The sequence below is a fragment of the Triticum urartu genome, chromosome 7A (assembly GCF_056163025.1).
Source record: "Triticum urartu cultivar PI428250 chromosome 7A, HENAU_Tu73, whole genome shotgun sequence".
Classification (NCBI taxonomy): domain Eukaryota; kingdom Viridiplantae; phylum Streptophyta; class Magnoliopsida; order Poales; family Poaceae; genus Triticum; species Triticum urartu.
Genome location: NC_141879.1, coordinates 585,780,322 through 585,802,471, shown reverse-complemented (window position 1 = coordinate 585,802,471; position 22,150 = coordinate 585,780,322). Strand labels below are relative to the sequence as shown.

The following is a 22,150-nucleotide window of genomic DNA, read 5'->3' as shown; positions in this document are numbered from 1 at the left end:
CTTCGTTCCTATGTCTGTCCCTTCAGGGAAATGTCATGCGGTGATATCCGGAGTCCTGCCTAGCCTGCTACAGCCCGGGTTCCTCGGAGTCCTGTTAGCCCAGTGCTACAGCCCGGAATCACTCGCTGATGACCGACATGCTCGATGTGATTCATGTATGCCTGTCTCCATAGGTCTGTGCCGCTTTGGGTTCACGACTAGCCATGTCGGCCCGGGTTCTCTGTCATATGGATGCTAGCGACACTATCATATACGTGAGCCAAAAGGCGCAAACGGTCCCGGGCCATGGTAAGGCGACACCCGTGGGATACCGTGCGTGAGGCCGCAAAGTGATATGAGGTGTTACCGGCTAGATCGATGTGACTTGGAATCGGGGTCCTGACACTACTATCGAGATTCATCAAAAATAGACCACTCTTGAAGGGTGCATGACCATAAAAGATATTACTCATATAAATAGAAGAACCATTATTCTCTGATTTAAATGAATAACCGTCTCGCATCAAACAAGATCCAGATATAGTGTTCATGCTCAACGCTGGCACCAAATAACAATTATTTAGGTCTAATACTAATGCCGATGGTAGATGTAGAGGTAGCGTGCCGACCGCGATCACATCGACTTTGGAACCATTTCCCACGCGCATCGTCACCTCGTCCTTCGCCAGTGTTCGCTTAATCTGTAGTCCCTGTTTTGAGTTGCAAATATTAGCAACAGAACCAGTATCAAATACCCAGGTGCTACTGCGAGCTCTAGTAAGGTACACATCAATAACATGTATATCGCATATACCTTTGTTCACCTTGCCATCCTTCTTATCTGCCAAATACTTGGGGCAGTTCCGCTTCAAGTGACCAGTCTACTTGCAGTAGAAGCACTCAGTTTCAGGCTTAGGTCCAGACTTGGGTTTCTTCTCCTGAGCAGCAGCTTGCTTGCTGTTCTTCTTGAAGTTCCCCTTCTTCTTCCCCTTGCCCTTTTTCTTGAAACTAGTGGTCTTGTTGACCATCAACACTTGATGCTCCTTCTTGACTTCTACCTCCGCAACTTTTAGCATTGCGAAGAGCTCGGGAATTGTCTTATCCATCGCTTGCATATTATAGTTCATCACGAAGCTCTTGTAGCTAGGTGGAAGTGATTGGAGAATTCTGTCAATGACGCAATCATCCGGAAGATTAACTCCCAGTTGAATCAAGTGATTATTATACCTAGACATTTTGAGTATATGCTCACTGACAGACTGTTCTCCTCCATCTTGCAGCTATAAAACTTATTGGAGACTTCATATCTCTCAATCTGGGCATTTGCTTGAAATATTAGCTTCAACTCCTGGAACATCTCATATGCTCCATGACGTTCAAAACGTCGTTGAAGACCCGGTTCTAATCCATAAAGCATGGCACATTGAACTATCGAGTAGTCATCAGCTTTGCTCTGTCAGACGTTCTTAACGTCGTCAGTTGCATCAGGAGCAGGCCTGGCACCCAGCGGTGCTTCCAGGATGTAATTCTTTTGTGCGGCAATGAGGATAATCCTCAAGTTACGGACCCAGTCAGTATAATTGCTACCATCATCTTTCAACTTTGCTTTCTCAAGGAACGCATTAAAATTCAAAGGAACAACAGCACGGGCCATCTATCTACAATCAAACATAAACAAGCAAGATACTATCAGGTACTAAGTTCATTATAAATTTAAGTTCAATTAATCATATTACTTAAGAACTCCCACTTAGAAAGACATCCTTCTAATCTTCTAAGTGATCACGTGATCCAAATCAACTAAACCATAACCGATCATCACGTGAAATGGAGTAGTTTTCAATGGTGAACATCACTATGCTGATCATATCTACTATATGATTCACGCTCGACCTTTCGGTCTCAGTGTTCCGAGGCCATATCTGCATATGCTAGGCTCGTCAAGTTTAACCTGAGTATTCTGCGTGTGCAAAACTGGCTTGCACCCGTTGTAGATGGACGTAGAGCTTATCACACCCAATCATCATGTGGTGTCTGGGCACGAAGAACTTTGGCAATGGTGCATACTCAGGGAGAACACTTTTATCTTGAAATTTAGTGAGAGATCATCTTATAATGCTACCGTCAATCAAAGCAAGATAAGATGCATAAAAGATAAACATCACATGCAATCAATATAAGTGATATGATATGGCCATCATCATCTTGTGCTTGTGATCTCCATCTCCGAAGCATCGTCATGATCACCATCGTCACCGGCGCGACACCTTGATCTCCATCATAGCATCGTTGTCGTCTCGCCAATCTTATGCTTCTATGACTATCGCTACCGCTTAGTGATAAAGTAAAGCATTACAGGGCGATTGCATTGCATACAATAAAGTGACAACCATATGGCTCCTGCCAGTTGCCGATAACTTGGTTACAAAACATGATCATCTCATACAATAAAATTTAGTATCATGCCTTGACCATATCACATCACAACATGCCCTGCAAAAACAAGTTAGACGTCCTCTACTTTGTTTGTTGCAAGTTTTACGTGGCTGCTATGGGCTTAGCAAGAACCAATCTTACCTACACATCAAAAACCACAATGATAGTTTGTCAAGTTGGTGCTGTTTTAACCTTCGCAAGGACCGGGCATAGCCACACTCGGTTCAACTAAAGTTGGAGAAACTGACACCCGCCAGCCACCTGTGTGCAAAGCACGTCGGTAGAACCAGTCTCGCGTAAGCGTACGCGTAATGTCGGTCCGGGCCGCTTCATCGAACAATACCGTCGAACCAAAGTATGACATGCTGGTAAGCAGTATGACTTATATCGCCCACAACTCACTTGTGTTCTACTCGTGCATATAACATCAACACATAAAACCTAGGCTCGGATGCCACTGTTGGGTAACGTAGTAATTTCAAAAAAATTCCTACGCACACGTAAGATCATGGTGATGCACAGCAATGAGAGGGCAGAGTGTTGTCTACGTACCCTCATAGACCGGAAGCGGAAGCGTTATAACAACGCGGTTGATGTAGTCGTACGTCTTCACGGCCCGACCGATCAAGCACCGAAACTACGGCACCTCCGAGTTTTTGCACACGTTCAGCTCGATGACGACCCCCGGACTCCGATCCAGCAAAGTGTCGGGGATGAGTTCTGTCAGCACGATGGCGTGGTGACGATATTGATGTTCTACCATCGCAGGGCTTCGCCTAAGCACCGCTACAATATTATCGAGGATTATGGTGGAGGGGGGCACCGCACACGGCTAAGAGATCAATGATCAATTGTTATGTCTCTGGGGTGCCCCTTGCCCCCGTATATAAAGGAGTGGAGGAGGGGGCCGGCCAAAGAGGGTGGCGCACCCAAGGGGGGGAGTCCAACTCCCACCGGGAGTACGACTCCCCCTTTTCCTATTAGGAGTAGGAGAGGGAAGGAAGAGGAAGGAGGGAGGAAGGAAAGGGGGCCCCCTCCCATTTATGATTGGGCTTGGGGGGGCGCCCCCTCCCTTGCTCCTTTCCCCTCCTTTCCACTAAGGCCCAATAAGGCCCATATACCTCCCGGGGGGTTCCGATAACCTCCCGGTGATCCGGTATTGTCCCAATCTCACCCGGAACCTTTCCGGTGTCCAAATATAGTCGTCCAATATATCGATCTTTATGTCTTGACCATTTCGAGACTCCTCGTCAAGTCCATGATCACATCCGGGACTCCGAACAACCTTCGGTACATCAAAATATATAAACTCATAATAAAACTATCATCGTAACGTTAAGCGTGCGGACCCTACGGGTTCGAGAACAATGTAGACATGACCGAGACACGTCTCCGGTCAATAACCAATAGCGTAACCTGGATGCTCATATTGGCTCCTACATATTCTATGAAGATCTTCATCGGTCAGACCGCATAACAACATACGTTGTTCCCTTTGTCATCGGTATGTTACTTGCCCGAGATTCGATCGTCGGTATCTCAATACCTAGTTCAATCTCGTTACCGGCAAGTCTCTTTACTCATTCCGTAATACATCATCTTGCAACTAACATATTAGTTGCATTTCTTGCAAGGCTTAAGTGATGTGCATTACCGAGAGGGCCCAGAGATACCTCTCCGACAATCGGAGCGACAAATCCTAATCTCGAAATACGCCAACCCAACATGTACCTTTGGAGACACCTGTAGAGCACCTTTATAATCACCCAGTTACGTTGTGACGTTTGGTAGCACACAAAGTGTTCCTCCGGTAAACGGGAGTTGCATAATCTCATAGTCATAGGAACATGTATAAGTCATGAAGAAAGCAATAGCAACATACTAAACGATCGGGTGCTAAGCTAATGGAATGGGTCATGTCAATCACATCATTCTCCTAATGATGTGATCCCATTAATCAAATGACAACTCATGTCTATGGTTAGGAAACATAACCATCTTCGATTAACGAGCTAGTCAAGTAGAGGCATACTAGTGACACTTTGTTTGTCTATGTATTCACACAAGTATTACGTTTCCGGTTAATACAATTCTAGCATGAATAATAAACATTTATCATGATATAAGGAAATAAATAATAACTTTATTATTGCCTCTAGGGCATATTTCCTTCACGAGACATAGTCTTTCAGAAGCGCTAGCACTTACGATCGGGTAGACCGTTACACCTACTTTCCCCTACATCTGCTAGTCTACCACTTTAAGAGTTCGCACAACTTAATCGACTATGCTAGGTCCCATAGTAGCTTGTGGCTGCACACGAAAGTTTCTAGCATGAATAAATCTCATGATCCCTTTGAGCCTGGGTGGCGGTCCATAAAACAAATAAGCAATCGCTGTAATACCCAGGTGCCTCAATCCACCCAGATGTGTATTTAAGTTGCCACCTTAGATAAACCATTAATTTAACAATCTCACATCTGTCATGGATACACTCACCCAATCCACGTCTACTAGCATAGCATGGCATAATAAGCAAATGTAGAAGTAACTCCCAAAGGTTTGATAATGACAGGTAATAGGTACTACCTCAACTACTTCCCAAACCCACAATTAATTAGATCCTAATCATGCAATGTGTGAGGATTGATCTAATGCAATAAAAGCTGGGTAATTTGAAGTATGATCAAAGTGTTACTTGCCTTGCTGATGATCCGCAAAACCTAGCGATTCGAAGTAGCAAGCGGCGCACTCCGGGTACTCTATCGCAAACAAACAAGCATACAATAAGTACTCAACTAATGCATAGGTAAAACTCGAATAAAAGATCTAACCGGAAAGCTCAACTTAAGAACTCCGGTTGGCAAAAAGAATCAAATCGAACAAAGCAACGAAAGACAAACGGCAAAAGAAACAGGCTTCATTTACTATTCTGGATCTAGGGCAATTTTTACAGTGGAAAAAACTTGTTTGAGTTGGTTAAACGGAAAGAGGGTTTCGAGACGAAACTCCAGGTGCCTGAATCGCCTGATTCCGTTAAATGAGCGAAAAGTTAGACTAAAACGAAAATGGGATCAGGAATCGCGATCAGATAAATTGCGGATTTAATCCGAGAAAAAAAACGACGAACGTTCGTTAAGACAAACTAACGAACGAACGCTTGCTAATTAAATAAACCGGAAAAACTGATCTATTTAAAAAAACCGAAACTAAAAAAACGAACAAAACCGATGGAAAACCGATTGGTTTTCTAAAAAAATCGGCGGCGAAAAACTACCTCCGGCGGCGGCGGATCTGGCGGTCCGGCAAGGCGGCGCGGCGGCGGTCCGGCGGCGGCAGGGAGGCTGTGAGGCGCAGGCGGCGGCGAGTGGCGCGGGCGGTGCGGGCGGCGAGGCGGCGGGGCAGCGGGCGAGGCGGCGGAAGGCGCGGGGGGCGGCCTAGGGTTAGGGTTTCGGGGCGGGGCGCGGCTGGGCTGGCCTCGGGCCTCGGCGGCGCTATTTGAAGGCCCGGCCAGGCGGAGTCCTGGCCGGTTACGGCCCAAGGTCGGTTCAGACTCTTTTTTTTAAATAATTGCGCTCAGAAAAAAACAAAAGGAATACTAAACGGACTCCAAAAATCCCAAATAAATTTTCCCCGGCTTCTAAAATCAAGCCGCACAGGATGAACATTTATTTGGGGCCTAAATGCAATTTTGAAAAACGTGCATTTTTCCCTAATTCAAATAAAATAGCAAATAAAACCAAAATAAAATCTTATTTGATTTTTTATTAAATCCTCAATATTTCTTTATTTTGGGAAAGTCATTTTATTCCCTCTTTCATATTTTTGTAATAGAAATAATTGAAGATAAAATAAATAAAATCAAATGATCCTATTTTCAAAATTTGAGAAAACTCAAATATGAAAATAACAAAATCCCCAACTCTCTCCCAGGGTCCTTGAGTTGCGTAGAATTTTCTAGGATCAACCAAAATGCAATAAAATATGATATGCAATGATGATCTAGTGTATAACATTCCAAATTGAAAATTTGGGATGTTACAATAACTCCATCATTGACTTCACAATTTTGGAAAAATTCTCGATGAATCTCCGATAGTATCCTACAAGTCCAAGAAAACTTCGGATCTCGCTAACTGAAGTGGGTGCCAACCATTTAGTGACTGACTGAACCTTGGTGGGATCTACTGCTACACCTTCTCCTGATATAACATGTCCAAGGAATCCGACTTCCTTCAACCAAAACTCACATTTGCTGAACTTGGCATACAACTGGTGTTCCCTGAGTTTCTCGAGAACTAAACGCAAATGCTCCTTGTGCTCCTCTTCATTCTTCGAGTATACCATTATATCATCAATGAATACCACAACAAACTTATCCAAATATTCCATGAACACCTTGTTCATCATGCTCATGAAATAGGCAGGGGCGTTAGTCAGTCCAAATGACATGACCGTATACTCATATAACCCGTATCTTGTGGTAAATGCGATTTTAGGTATATCCTTCTCCCGGATCTTCAGCTGGTGATATCCTGATCGCAGATCGATCTTTGAAAACACCTTAGCTCCTTGCAACTGGTCAAACAAATCATTGATCATCGGCAATGGGTATTTGTTCTTGATCGTCACCTCATCCAGTGCACGATAATCAACAACCATCCTTAGAGATTTATCCTTCTTCTCCACCAAAAGCACTGGGGCTCCCCATGGTGATGAACTCCGTCGGATGTAACCTTTCTCCAATAACTCCTTGATCTGCTTCTTAATCTCCTCCAGATCATTTGCGGGCATTTGGTAGGGTCTCTTTGATATTGGCCCGATACCTGGCAATAGCTCTATCAAAAACTCGATATCTCGATCCGGCGGCATGCCTGGTAACTCCTCTGAAAAAACGTCTGGGTATTCTGCTGCTGGATCAACTGAGTGAGCTCCGGTGGGAAAGTAAATCCGGGGTCACGTCTCGGAGGCATCTGAGGGTTTAGAGGGAAGAGAATAGAATAGAGTGAGGTCTAGTGAGAAAAAAACTACCCATATGCACATGAGACAAACACAATCATATCACTCAATCAATCAACCAAGGGCATACAATCGATCTAACTATCGTTACAAAAGTGCTCGGACTATACTATATACATGGTGGAATACTAGTACTGATGTGGTGGTCTACTAGAAATATTGCTTGGTCGAAGACTCCATAATGTCTACTCCAGCTTCGTCTTCATAGTCATCATCGCTATCGTCGGGGTCCGAGTCGGTGTCATCAATGATGATGTAGTCCTCAGAACGAATCTCCTTGGGTTCTTCGTCTTCTCCTCCTGGCCCGGGGTCTCCCATGAAAACTCCTAGCTTCCTTTCCAGATCGTCATTCTTCTCCACTAGTACGATGATTTCCTCCTCATAATCTTCGCGTGTAGCCTTGAGTTGTTCCTCCAGTTCCGTGATCCTTGTCATTGCCTTCTTCAGATCTATCATGCATGCGCACATCTGGTTCTCCTGGTGACGAATGTGCTGGTTTAGCTCCTGGATGAAAGCGGCGATTGATCTATCCTTCCTGGTGTTGATCATCTCCCATTGCTCATCTCGGCGCCCACAAATCTGGTAGATAGTATCCTTAAGCTCCTTATGGTAAACTTCTCCAATGCGTCCCATGGTGATGTGAGCCGCCATGCTCTTTCCTAGACTCCAGGTTGGTGCATTAAAGGAAAACTCTATGGGTTTGGTGACTGGCGCGAATGTCCTTCCTGGAACTTGAACTTGAATCATCCATCACTCCTCTTCTGGTAATGTGGCATTGTAAGTCCTGGTGAAGCTTGGTATTCCAATGTTCAGGTACCTGGTGACTTCCTTCAAGTGTCGTCCAAAGGGTGCGTCTTCATCCGGTTGTGCAAACTTGTTCCTTGCGTCTGCCATCCTAAAGAGTAGAAAATGGAGAGGAGTCAGAAATGAGAAGAGAGTAGTGATCTAGGGCTTTAGCTTAGTGGTCGTGTCCTTCACTCAGCGTGTGCTCTGATACCATCTTGTACCGACCCGACCTCAAACGGTCAAGTCTCTGTGCTTCAGTGTCATCCCTGGATCGGTAATGTTGACACACACAGTACTCGAAGGATTCATAACAGAGTGTCAATTACACACTTATTACATCGAATGTCTCAAAAGAGAACTTATTACAATAAATATGGCTTAAGGCCATCTAATACGATAACAGCGGAAGGCTTGGAAGATAAAGTGAGTCCATCAACTCCAACGACATAGCTGAGCTGCACGACAATGACCTAACGAACCTTACTCCTTGTCTGAAAAGTCTGCAACATAATATGTTGCAGCCCAAAATGGGTCAGCACATGGAATATGCTGGCAATGTAACACAGTAGAGCAAAACAGAATAATTCTGTCACTATATGCATATTTGGCTGGTGGAAAGCTCTACGGTTAAAGTTTTGCGAAAAGCCAAATTTTCCCTAGAACAAAGGAATAGATTTTAATTAACTATCATGGTAGTTGAAACATCATTGAGAAGGTTCCTCCAACTCAATCCCAATTAAAAGTAATTATCAACCCAACAATATTAACTTAGAGTGATGAGATACATATGATAATCCAAGTACTAGATACTCAAGATGTCCATAACCGGGGACACGGCTAACCATGATTAGTTTATACACTCTGCAGAGGTTTGCACACTTTCCCCCACAAGACTCGATCTCCTCCGTTGGATTTCTCGCACAACATGATGTTTGAGAAACGGATGACCGAGACACAGTTTTTCAGAAGCATTAACTCTCTACTCCGGATAGACTATACCACCTACAACCCAACTAGCTGCTAGTCTATCTCCTCAAGAGCTTCACGCAACTTACTCAACTATGCTAGAGCCCATAATAGCTTGTGGCTGCACACGGAAGTTTCTAGCATGAAATATCTCAGTTCCCTTTGAGCCTGGGTGGCGGACCGTAGGATTATCACATTGGTACTCCGGGATATCCTAGGACAACACTGGATTCTCAGGTGCCCGACAAGCAATCCACCCAGATGTGTATTAAAGTTGGCACCTCAAGTTGAAGCATTAATTATTAGTCTCACATCTGTCATGGTTTCACTCAAACCCAATCCATGTCTACGAGCATAGCATAGCAATATAAGCAATACGTAGAAATAACTCCCAAGGGTTTGATAATAACAGGGCAATAGGTTCTACCTCATCAACTACTTCCCAATCCCACATGTTAAACACATCCTAATCATGCAATGTTTGAGGATTGAAGCTAATGCATAAAAACTGGGTATGAAAAGAGTATGATCAATGTGTTACTTGCCTTGCTGATGATCCGCAAAACCTAGAGACTCGTAGTAGCACGCTTCGCACTCCGGGTGTTCTATCGCAAACAAACAATAGCATACATAAGCAATCAAGCAAAGAAGCATGGGTAAAACTCAAATAAGAGATCTAACCAGAAAGTTCAACTTAAGAACTCCGGTTTGCAAAAAGAATCAAATCAAGCGGAGCAACGAAACTCAAACTGCGAAAGAAACAAGATCCAATTACTAATCTGGACTAAGGTCAAATTTTACTATATCAAAATCTTGTTCAAGTTGGTCAAACAGAAACAGGGATTCGAGACGAAGATCTAGGCGCTTGAATCGCCTGATACTGATAAACGAGTGAAAAGATAAACTAAAATGAAAATCGGATCAGAAATCGTGATCGAAAATAATCGCGGAAAAATCCGAAAAAAGAAAACTGACGAACAGGCTAACGAACGAACGTTCGTTGTCTGCGGCTAACGAGTGAACACCGTTCGTTAAAACGAACGTATGGACGAACGTCCGCTAAATACACTAAACCGAGAAAACCGGCGAACCGATCTAAAAAAACGAACCTAGGGTTTTTAAAAAACCCGAACCGGTTTAAAAAATAAAACCGAACGGCGGCAACAGCGGCTTATACCTCCGGCGAGGTCCGGCGAGTCGGGGCGGCTCCGGCGAGGTCCGGCTGCGGCAGCGGGTCGCGCGGGGCGGTGACGGCAGGCGGCGGCGTGGTGCTAGGCGGCGACGGCAGCAGCGACGCGACGCTAGGCGGTGGCGGCGCGGTGCTAGGCGGCGGGGCGGGGTGGTTCGGGTGGTGGTGTGGGGGTGCAGGGGCGGCGTATATAAGGAGGGGGGGTTTAACACCCACGATGCGGCTATATCGCCCACGTGTCGGAGCACGACTTAGAGGCATAACCGCATAGTAGGCATGTCGCAAGAGGGGTAATCTTTACACATCCCATGTACTGAATAAGAAAGGGATAAAGAGTTGGCTTACAATCACCACTTCACACAATACATAAATATAGCATTACATCCTCTAGAATACAATCAAGGTCTGACTACGGAACCAAATAAAGGAAGACAACCCCTAATGCAACAGATCCCCGATCGCCCCGACTGGGCTCCACTACTGATCAACTGGAAACGAAACAAGACTACGAACATGAACTTCATCGAGCTCCCACTTGCTCAGCTGCGTCATCTGCACTGGTATCGTCGGCACCTGCAAACTGGTGTTGGAAGTAATCTGTGAGTCACGGGGACTCAGCAATCTCACACCCGCGAGATCAAGACTATTTAAGCTTATGGGTAGGAAAAGGGTAGTGATGTGGAGCTGCAGCAAGCACTAGCATGTATGGTGGCTAACTTACGCAAATGAGAGCGAGAAGAGAAGCAAAGCACGGTCGAGAAGCTATAAGATCAAGAAGTGATCCTGAAACTACTTATGTTCAAGCATAACACGAGACTGTGTTCTCTTCCCGGACTCCGCCGAAAAGAGACCATCACGGCTACACACGCGGTTGATTCATTTTAAAATTAATTTAAGTGTCAGGTTTTCTACAACCGGGTATTAACAAATTCCCATCTGCCCATAATCGCGGGCATGACTTTCGAAAGTTCAAAACCCTGCAGGGGTGTCCCAACTTAGCCCATCAGAAGCTCTCACGGTCAACGAAGGATATTCCTTCTCCCAGGAAGACCCGATCAGACTCGGAATCTCGGTTACAAGACATTTCGACAATGGTAAAACAAGACCAGCAAGACCACCCGCTGTGCCGACAAATCCCGATAGGAGCTGCACATATCTCGTTCTTAGGGCACACCGGATAACCTAAGCGTACAGGAGCCGACGTAACCCAAGTTGCCAAGGGATGGCCCTGCACGGTGCTCTAGTTTGGACTAACACTTAGAGGAGCACTTGCCCGGGGGGGTTTAAAATAAAGATGACCCTTGAGTCTGCAGAACCCAAGGGAAAAAGGCTTAGGTGGCAAATGGTAAAACCAAGGTTGGGCCTTGCTGGAGGAGTTTTATTCAAGGCGAACTGTCAAGGGGTTCCCATTATAACCCAACCGCGTAAGGAACGCAAAAACAAGGAACAGAACACCAGTATGACGGAAACTAGGGCGGCAAGAGTGGAACAAAACACCAGGCATAAGGCCGAGCCTTCCACCCTTTACCAAGTATATAGATGCATTAATTAAAATAAGAGATATTGTGATATCCCAACAATATCCATGTTCCAACCAGGAACAAACTTCATCTTCACCTGCAACTAACAATGCTATAAGAGGGGCTGAGCAAAGCTGGTAACATAGTCAAACAACGGTTTGCTAGGAAAGGTGGGTTAGAGGTTTGACATGGCAATATGGGAGGCATGATATAGCAAGTGGTAGGTATCGCAGCATAGGCATAGCAATAGAGGGAGCAACTAGCAAGCAAGGATAGAAGTGATTTAGAGGGTATGGTCATCTTGCCTGAGATCCCACAAGGAAGAAGAACGAGTCCATGAAGAAGACAAACGGACGTAGCCGAACGGATCCTCACAACTCCGGAACGAAACCGAAGCTAACGAGAGAGGCAAACCGGAAAGAAGCAAGCAACATAATAAACAACCATCACATAAACATGGCATGATGCACAATCAAGTATGATGCATGTCCGGTTTAATGAAGCATGTCGTGGCAAAGTGCACAAGCAATCCTACAAATTAAGTGGAGCTCAATATGCAACTCCGTTGCATATTGACGGAACACCGCATCAATTATTTAGTTCACTCTTAGTTAGGTACTCAACAATATTAAATGTTGGTTAACATGGCAAGAGGTGAAGCATAACAAAACTATACCATTTAAACAATTTAAATGGGGCTGGATATAACAAACAACAAATCCGGTAAATCCCCATATGCATTAGCAGTTTAATGCAACAACAATTTTAAACATTTTAAATGTTGTTATCATGATGCGGATGACATGTGCAAGTTTATGCAATTTTATTAAAAGTTGACAAGAGCATTATGAAGCATTTGTCACCGTGGTGGAAAGAAAAAGGGGTGCCACGACAACGATAACGAAAAATGGTGCCACAACAACGTTCCGGTTCTGGTAACTCGATTGAGGTACCGATGCAAAGGAGAAGTGTGCGGATGCGTGCAAAAGATGGTGGGGCACTCCCGGATACCGGGTGTCCCATGAGTCGACAAAGGTGGCAAGGCAAAAGAGGGGCAACGTGCACCGACAATTCGAGCACGGAACAAGCACGAGCATCTCATACATCACACATGCATTCATTCACGGGCGATCGTCCCGGGGTTATACCTTCGAAGCGTGTGTTATCGGAGGGGTTCGAGTTCGATGCGGTGTAGGGGAAGTAGACGTTCTCGGGACGTCGAGGGAAGTAGTGATTCACGCGACGGTAGTCGAAGTAGTCGTCCTATTGTTCATCGGCGATCATCGGAGCGGTAGTGGAAGTAGAGGCTCATAGCAGTAGTGGAAGTAGAGGCTCACAACGTCTTGTGGAAAATCACGGCGGCGGTAGTCGTACACATGTTGTAGTCGAACTTGATGGAACCAATGTCCTCGAGGGTAGTCGTGATACTTTAGGTCTTGGGACTATCGGTCTAGGTTCTTGCGACGGTAGTGGTACAAGGTCGTCGTGGGAAGTAGTCGTACTCGCAAATTTGTCGGATCCACGACGACGGTAGTGAAAACTTGGCTAATCTGAGTTCTTCGGAGGTCGTCATCGAACTTGGTCAAGTACATGACGTGGGTAGATGTTCACTCGACTGCCTTCGGCGACAGTACACGGTTCGATGTACTTGGCGTGTCGTCATGGAGACGTAGTACTTCGGAAGAGGAACTTGGCGCGTCCAAAATCTTCGGGGATAGTCCTTGGACTTGGCGGTGGTCTCCTCGGGTCAACGGTGATGTGCCCGGGCCGGAACGCCCGGCGGCTTGGGCTGCTGAAGGCCATAGAGTTGACAGGCAGCAGGAGGCTGCTAGCGGAGGCAGAGCCACGACGAGGAGGTCCTGCTCCGGCGGCTGCAAGTGGTAGACGTACGCAGGCAGCGGCAAGGCTTCGGGCACGAGCGAGAAGGAGCCGGCGTGAGGTGGCTGATGGAGGAGCGCATCTCATGCGTAGGGAAGGAGGTTGAGGATGGTGCGGAGCAGAGCAGCAGCGAGGAGGAGAAGGGAGCAGGCGCGAGGCTCGATGAGAAGGCGGGGTCGCGGGCATCCAGGGCCTCGACGAGGGGGTCAGGCGCGAGGCTCCTATGGTAGAGGCGACGAACGGGCGGCGGCCATGGCTGTGAGGCAAAACGGCGGAGGAGGCGGCGGGGCACGGCTCACCGGGCGGCGCGCGGGACCACAACGAGGCCGCGAGAGGGAGGGACGGCGCAAGCTGGTGGCTCGGCGACAGGGGTCTCGCACCTCTCTCTCCTTCTCTGGGTGACGGGGCAAAGGAGAGGACGAGAGGAGGGCGCTGGGAAGAGAGATGGGAATCGGGTGCGGGGCGCTCTGGCGGCGGGGTGGACGAGGGAGGCTGAGGGAGAGATCGAAGGCGAGGGTGGTTTAGATCAGGCCTAGTGGCTGCTAGGGTTAGGTCCGGTGCGGGCTGGGCCTGCGGGGGAGTTGGCCTAGGGAGGCCTACTGGAGAGAGAGGGATTAGGTGGGCCGACGGATGATTGAGAGGCCCAGAAGGCCGGCGAGCGCAATCTCTCTCTCCCTCTTCTTATTTCTATAGCAGAAAACAAAAGTGGGGAAGAAAAAGAAAGAGGGAGGGGTTAGGAAAAAATAGCGCACGCGGATAATATTCCCGGACTCGCAAAAATGTGAGGAATTGAAATAAAATGGCAAGAGGATTTTTGGAGAACAACAGACATGTTTGAATTTTGAAACCCATTCGAAAAGACTCTAAATGGGCTGAGATTTTTAAAGGAGCCTCGATAAAAGAGATGAGAAATATTGGCAAGGTTTGAAGGTCAAATTCGAAGAGGAATAGACATGGAAAATATTTTGCACGTGTGTTATGGGTGATTCCGAATATGGAATATTTAATATAGCTCCCTAAAATCGGGAGGATATGTTATAAAGAGAGTCACCATGTGAATTCCCTCGATTTAAATGGATCAAAGATCCATGCCATTTATTTAGTTGAGTTAAGAAAAGAAATGACATGATGGCATGATGACGTGATGCAATGCACATGATGCAATGATGAATGCAATGAACCAAACATATCACACGACGAAACCCGGAAACCCTGGAAGGCATCTGAAACTCCAGTCTTGGGGCGTCACAACACTCCACCACTACGAGAGGATCTCGTCCCGAGATCTAGGAAGGCACTGGAGAGAAACGGAAGAGGAGGAGAAGAAGTAAAACTAAGTTGCTTCTTCGACAAACGAGTGAAACCACGAGCCTTGAGAGATTGAACAAATTTGAAAGAAGGAATACAACGAAGATGAACAAAGTTGAAAACCTCCGTTAGAAAAAAGGAACAAGGAACATCATGAGAACCCTGTAGGTTGAAAGACATGAGAAAAGGGTTGCAATGGACAAGAAGTACATCCAAGCACTCCGGTAGAAATGAGATGTACAAGGAACGATAAGAATCAATTACGATAACACTCCGGTTAAAGCAGGATAGAGAAGGAATAAGACTGATATAATTTGGACATCACTTCGACTATAAATGGAAGGAATTGAACATGATCTTGGGAATATTGGATGATACTTGATGAAATCAACAACACACTACCTCCGGAACTATTGAAAGAATGGCACAAGGGTTAAGAAAGATTTCAGACAGCACTCCGGTTGAGAAGGGAGGCAAAACATGATAAGATGAGAGAACTTGAATGAAGGACGCGACACTCCGGTAAAATGGATAAGCACGAAAAGAACATGGTCCTAACAATCCGAGATGATGAGTGAAGAGAGCAACATCACAATGCCTCTGGAACGAAAGAATAGAAGTTGGATCGTTGGAAAGGAAAGAATTGAGAGGAAAAAGACATCTTCTACCACAAATGAATTTTAAAAGCATCCTTAAAAAAGGATTGGACGGAGTGGTTGGGAAAATCAACGACGAAAAGAACAGGCTTGTTGTGGGCTTATGGAAAACATCTCAAAACTGAGGTGAAATTCTGCCACTAACGGAAACCATAGATTGGATTAATATCAACAAGGAGATGAGAAGTTATTTCACCGGAAGGATAAATGAAGAACTTTGGTCATTTATATACACCATAAAAGCAACAATCCTTAGTGAAAGCTTTAGGTGAAATATAACCCAAGATAACTCGAATGAAGAGATTGGTGGATTTAAAATATCTCATTCCTGACAACTTTTGAATCATGAAACATGAAGGGAAATTGTCAAGAAAGACATAACACCATCTCAAAAGATAAGGGAGAACACTTGCACTCCGGATTGTAAGATGAAGAATGCTTGAGCTACTCTGAAAAGAATCTCGATCAACACTTCAAGAAGGAATTAAATCCTTTATGAACCATCATGTAGAGCCTCCATGAAGAACTCCGGTAAAAAGAATGACCACAAAGCAGTGATGAAAAGAATAAGATTGAAGTCTTGCAATGATTAGATGAAGCTTCACGATGATTAAACCGAGAAAACTTCGAACTCCGGAAAGAAAGTTGAACAAATGAAAACAAGAATTTTGATGAACCTCCGGAATAAGGAATTAATCACTTGGATGAAATAAGAATAATAATTATGTTATGCGTGTCCTTCACCAATTTAGATTGATGACAAGCAATGGATTTGGCATACTACTTATTCTCGTAGAAAGGATTAAGATAGATATGGAGCAAACTTAAGACGGTCTTCAACGATCCACCGGTAGGATTGAAAACAATGAATACATTGATATGATAAACGAAGGAAGAAGAATCTTGGAAGAACCACCATAAGAATTGAAAATGAACGAAGAAAAGAGATGAATCACCGGTAAGAATTTGAAAACGAACAAAGATACTTGGGGAAATTTAGATACAAAAGAACGAAGAGATCAAGAGCTGATAAGAGAATACTTGAATGATGCACCGGTAGGATTTGAAGAATGATAGCTGAAGGTTGAGAATGGATAAGTCTTCTGAAATGATGGGCTCCGAAGGTTCAAACTGAAAACGCTCCTGATTGGTGAAAAGAATTCTCACAATCGAAAACAATTATGAGAGGATGGCCAAGCTTGAACCATCAATCTTGAAGAGAATGGAGCAAGATTTAAGAGAAACTCTTCTTCGGTCTTCAAATGTTGAGAATGATGACGAGAACCACCACTAAGAATTTTTGAGGCACTCCGGAAAGAAAATTGGAAAGGTTGAGCCAACGATGAAAAGAATTTGACCGATATTGGAGAAATACATATGACTGATGATAATTCATTCTTACGTCAAACTTTGAAATGAATTTGAGAAGCTCCAAAAATAAGAAGAGTCAGGTAAGATCCTGGGAAAAGACCTGTGGGTTAGGGGCCACTCAAGAGAAAAACACCGTTGAACGATTACTTGAAAAGGAGATAGCACCAGTTGAATTAAATGGCTTGAATAAGATAAGACCTCGAAATAGCTTGAATGGATGCAGAGTGGAAACACGAATCTTCGAGATATCTTCAGCTCTCCAGAACTAAAGAATAGCGAGAAGTGAAAGATTAAGAGGTACACAGGCATGAGAACGCATTTGAACTGAGGAGAGTTTATGATCGACAAAGCTTGAATTGAAACCACCGGAGAAGAAAAGAGAATGAAGAATGATAACTAGAAGCTCCGTTAGTATCTTCCTGAGAATCACCGGATAAGAACATTGACAGAAAATAACGGAGAGACTTCCCATCCAGAAAAGGGTACTTGATTAAGAAATCCGAGTCCTTGAAGAAAAAGGGGTGAGAGGGTGGAAAAACAAAGGCAACTTGAGCAGATGGAATGAACAACATTGAGAAAAATTAAGAGGTGATCTTGCGGATGTTGAAATGATCGGATCCACTTGAAGGGGAGCACACCGGTTGAAAAGGATTGACATGACAATCTCGATTATCATGAAGGATTGGTATTCACATAGGAGTACGAGAACACCGCTTAGAAAGAGGCACGAAATCAACATTTGACATCGAAGCAACTCGAATACCACAACTGAAAACAAAATAAAAGATTGGCTTGCAGAATAAGCCGGAACAAACATATGAGGCTGGTGGAGCAAGAGCGTGAGTAACCCAGGTTCTTGGCATACCACACCACCTTCTCCTGTGCAGGGTCGGATGCCTGGGTGAAGTTGAAGTTGAACCAGACAGCAAGGGGGAACTGGCTGGGGTCAGAGTCGAGGGCCCGGAAGCCGAAGGCAAATTCCCCTGACGGGGAGGTGATGTAGCCAGGGGGCCTGAGTGTCGATCCGGTTGTGAGCCTCTGCGCTGCAAGCAGATGAGGCTGGTGGAGCAAGAGCGCGAGTAACGAAGCAAGGTGGAGAACAAAAGATAGTGGCTTCATTTGTGATTAGCTTCTTGCTAATCCTGGCTTTATTTCTGATTAGCTTCTTGCATGATCAGCGTGCCATTGTGGTGTATATAAACATGATACGATCCAGGCATCCAGCAAGTCTTTGGGTGCCTCGTCACCTAATGTGGCTTTTAGACTTAGTGCTGGTCTACGCTGAATGGAAACAAATTCTCATGCCTTAGACTTAGTGGCACGACATGCTTTCCTTGGGTGGTTGGCGAATGTCAAATTGTCAAAAGGCCAGGAGGAATTCCGCTGGACCTTCCGTCAAAATGGTAAGTTCTCAGTCAACTCAGTGTATCTGACAGCTGCTGTAAAGTTTAAGGTACCGATTAGCTTAATATAAGCCATTGATCGACCGCGCAATTTGCTGACCGAAAGGAAGCCGAATATTTCTTTCTAATTTGTTGACTGAAAGGAAGCTGAACATTTCCTCTCACGTTTTAGTTTGCCCAGTACGTATGCTTGCAGATGGATCACTTTATTGACCGTAGAAGCTAATATCAAGTATCAACAACTAATTTCTCCTGTTGAATTTACCTCACTCTCGTTACAGATTTGGATGTATTTTCTGTGTGTACGGAGTAGTCTCTTCTAATGTTTTGATGTGAAGAAATTGTATCAGGAGTTATGTCAGGTTTGGCGGAAGTGTGCTGGTCTTCTCGCTATTCCAAACATGCCACCACTGATCATGGACACACTTGAGGATTGTTGGTGGACAAGGAGAAGACCGTTCTCGGTCAAGGAAAAAAGAGTTACTTTTTTGCGGGGAGTTACTTTTTTAACATGGTCCCTCTTATCTCCTCTTTTCACATGGGAGGTAAGAAGGTAAGAGATACTCAGACTCACTACTTAATGAAATCAACGCAGATCTATTATACACTCTTATCCCATGTGAAAAAGGGAGGTAAGAGGGACCATGTTGAAAATGTTCGGTGAGGCTTTGAGTGGAGTCTATGGAAGCACCACTGATCACGGTTATGCTTGTATGCTGCAGTTTATGAAAGCAGACGAATGCACGCGTGTTTGGCAATGCTTCCCAGCAGCGTTCTATCAATGGTCTTTGTGTGCAGTGCAAATTGTTGAGGAAGTCGAGCACTATTTCTCAGCGAGTAGATACCCCTGTTTTGCTGTTGTTTCCTGGTGTTTTGGTGTCCTTGCTCTGGTCGCCGGCGCCCTAACAAGGATGCTGCATCTTTACGCTGCTTGCTTCCATAAAGAAATGGTACGCAGTTTACGTACTCTTGAAGAGGAAAGGCGTATGAACTATGGCCCTTGTAGAATGGCCAAGGTGGATACTATCACCAACACCGGTGAAGAATGGATCATGCAATTGCTTGATGGATGTGCAGCTGATGCTTGACTCCCAGTCATCATGACCCTTTGGAGAAATTGGTACGTGCAAAACGAGGTATATCACGGCAAACCAGCACTGCCAGTAGAAGTGTCATGCCGCTTCCTGAGTGGGTACATGGATATGCTTTTGAGCATCCAGCTGCTGACCTGGAGAAGGGAAAGGCGGTGGTTGCCGCCTATTGTTCACATGGTGTAAAACAGAAGTCACATGGAATGATGCACCCAAAAACGCCCGTGCGATGGATACCACCGCCGGTGGGATCCGTGAAACCGAACACTGATGGGGCGTGGATGGACGATGATGGCACTGGAGGAGCCGGTATGATCCTTAGAGGCCACACAGGGGCCATTGCTTTCTCATCATGTCAATTCATTCCGCGGTGTGCAAGTGCACTCGGAGCTGAAATGGCAGCTCTTATGGAGGGAGTATCACTAGCGTTGGATAGAAGTATAGACCGGCTGGTGGTTGAGAGTTGAGACGGATTGCATGATGGCTGCACGCATGATTAGTGCCCAAGAGCCAGATAGATCCCCGGTGGCTACTATGGTGAATGACATTAAACACCTACTTAGCACTAGATCACATGCTTTGTCGATCATACGCTTTTGAGCATCTAGCTGCTGACCTGGAGAAGGGAAAGGCGGTGGTTGCCGCCTATTGTTCACATGGTGTAAAACAGAAGTCACATGGAATGATGCACCCAAAAACGCCCGTGCGATGGATACCACCGCCGGTGGGATCCGTGAAACCGAACACTGATGGGGCGTGGATGGACGATGATGGCACTGGAGGAGTCGGTATGATCCTTAGAGGCCACACAGGGGCCATTGCTTTCTCATCATGTCAATTCATTCCGCGGTGTGCAAGTGCACTCGGAGCTGAAATGGCAGCTCTTATGGAGGGAGTATCACTAGCGTTGGATAGAAGTACAGACCGGCTGGTGGTTGAGAGTTGAGACGGATTGCATGATGGCTGCACGCATGATTAGTGCCCAAGAGCCAGATAGATCCCCGGTGGCTACTATGGTGAATGACATTAAACACCTACTTAGCACTAGATCACATGAAAATAGTGACTACAGGTCGTGATCAGAATAGAGCTAGTCATGCCCTAGCCCGAATGGGAAGATCTCTTCCTAAAACGACAGTCTGGTTGTGCTGTGCACCAGAGGAAGTTGATGCTATTTTTCAACTCGATTGTAATAACTCGGTTTAAGTAATGGCAGCTCTCCATTCGCAAAAAAAACTGTGAACCCTTGTAGTATCTGGTTGTGGTTGTGTACCGTGCCGTCGTCGATACGGTAGTAGAAATGCGTCGGCGAGTCAACGGAAAAGAGCATGCGTTGTACGAGTCTCCAAGAGTCCAAACTGCCAGTGACAAGTTTCAGGAGGTCCTTTGTGTGCACGTACAGGCCGAAGCGGCCACGAGACAAGTCCATATCCGAGTGCCGCCATGGCCATGGACTGCCCCGGCCGAGACAGGAGGAGCGTAACGGTCGGATACCCAAAGCTCTTCCACACGACAGTTGCCTGTGCCCTGGAGCATGAGGTCAACGCCGTATTGCATGCCCAGGTGCTAGTGCTGCCAGCGCGGGAGAGCTGACCACCATGACGGCCGGGTCTAAGTCTGGGTCTTTCGCGCATCACAGGCTCACAGCACACCACCTTGTAAAATGGACCGAGCCCACGCCATCGCACAAAAACCATACAATTCTGCCATCTAAGTCTAGATCATTACAGTCCAGGTGGGTGACTGCAATTAGCGACAACCGAAGTCCAGGAAAAAGGATCGTCATCTATGTATAGATAGATCATTACAATTCTGCTTCGCCGCATTGAAATTTGTCTGGATCACCTGATGTGGCATATATTTTGCTGAAATTTGAGATGGGCTATAGGCCCATATAGCAATTTCTGAAAAATCTCTAAGGGCCCATGTGGGTTATATGACACTAGGTGTAGTGAGATGTTTAGTTCCACCCCGGAAGTGGAAGAGGAGTTGGACCTCCTTATAAGTGTTTCTCTTCTACATGCTATTGGAGCTTGAGAAGAGAAGAGGCCCTCGCGCACTCCTCCTCCGCCGCCCGCCTCGGCACGACGCGGGATTGAGCCAAGCCGAGCTCACATCTACGCGCACGCCCACCATCGTTCCTTTGCTGCTGCTGCCGCTGTTGACTCCATCTCGAGCAGGTCTCCGAAACCACGCCCTATCATCACCATGTTCAAGGAGGCCACCGTTGAGTTCCTCGGAGCAGTTCTTAGCGTGATCGGAGATAAACTAGTCGACGCATATTTACATGTGCATGTCACCAAGGACTTGTGGGAGGCGCTCGAATCTAAGTTCGGGGCAGCCGATGCCGGGAGCGACATGTATATTATAGAGCAGTTCCACGATTACAAGATGGTTGAAATCCGTCCTGTATTGGAGCAGGCTCATGAGATAATATGCATTGTTAAGGAGCTTGAACTTCTTAAGTGCGAGTTACCGGGCAAGTTTGTCACGAGCTGCATAATCGCTAAGCTCTCTAATTCCTGGAGGAACTTCACCACCACTCTGA

General features: G+C 45.8%; 1 pseudogene; it reads right to left on the bottom strand.

The window, feature by feature from the left end:
• LOC125519090 (G-type lectin S-receptor-like serine/threonine-protein kinase LECRK2) overlaps positions 1 to 18,227 on the bottom strand; it is a 64,442-nt pseudogene extending 46,215 nt beyond the window's left edge.
• Positions 18,228 to 22,150: the final 3,923 nt, after the last annotated feature.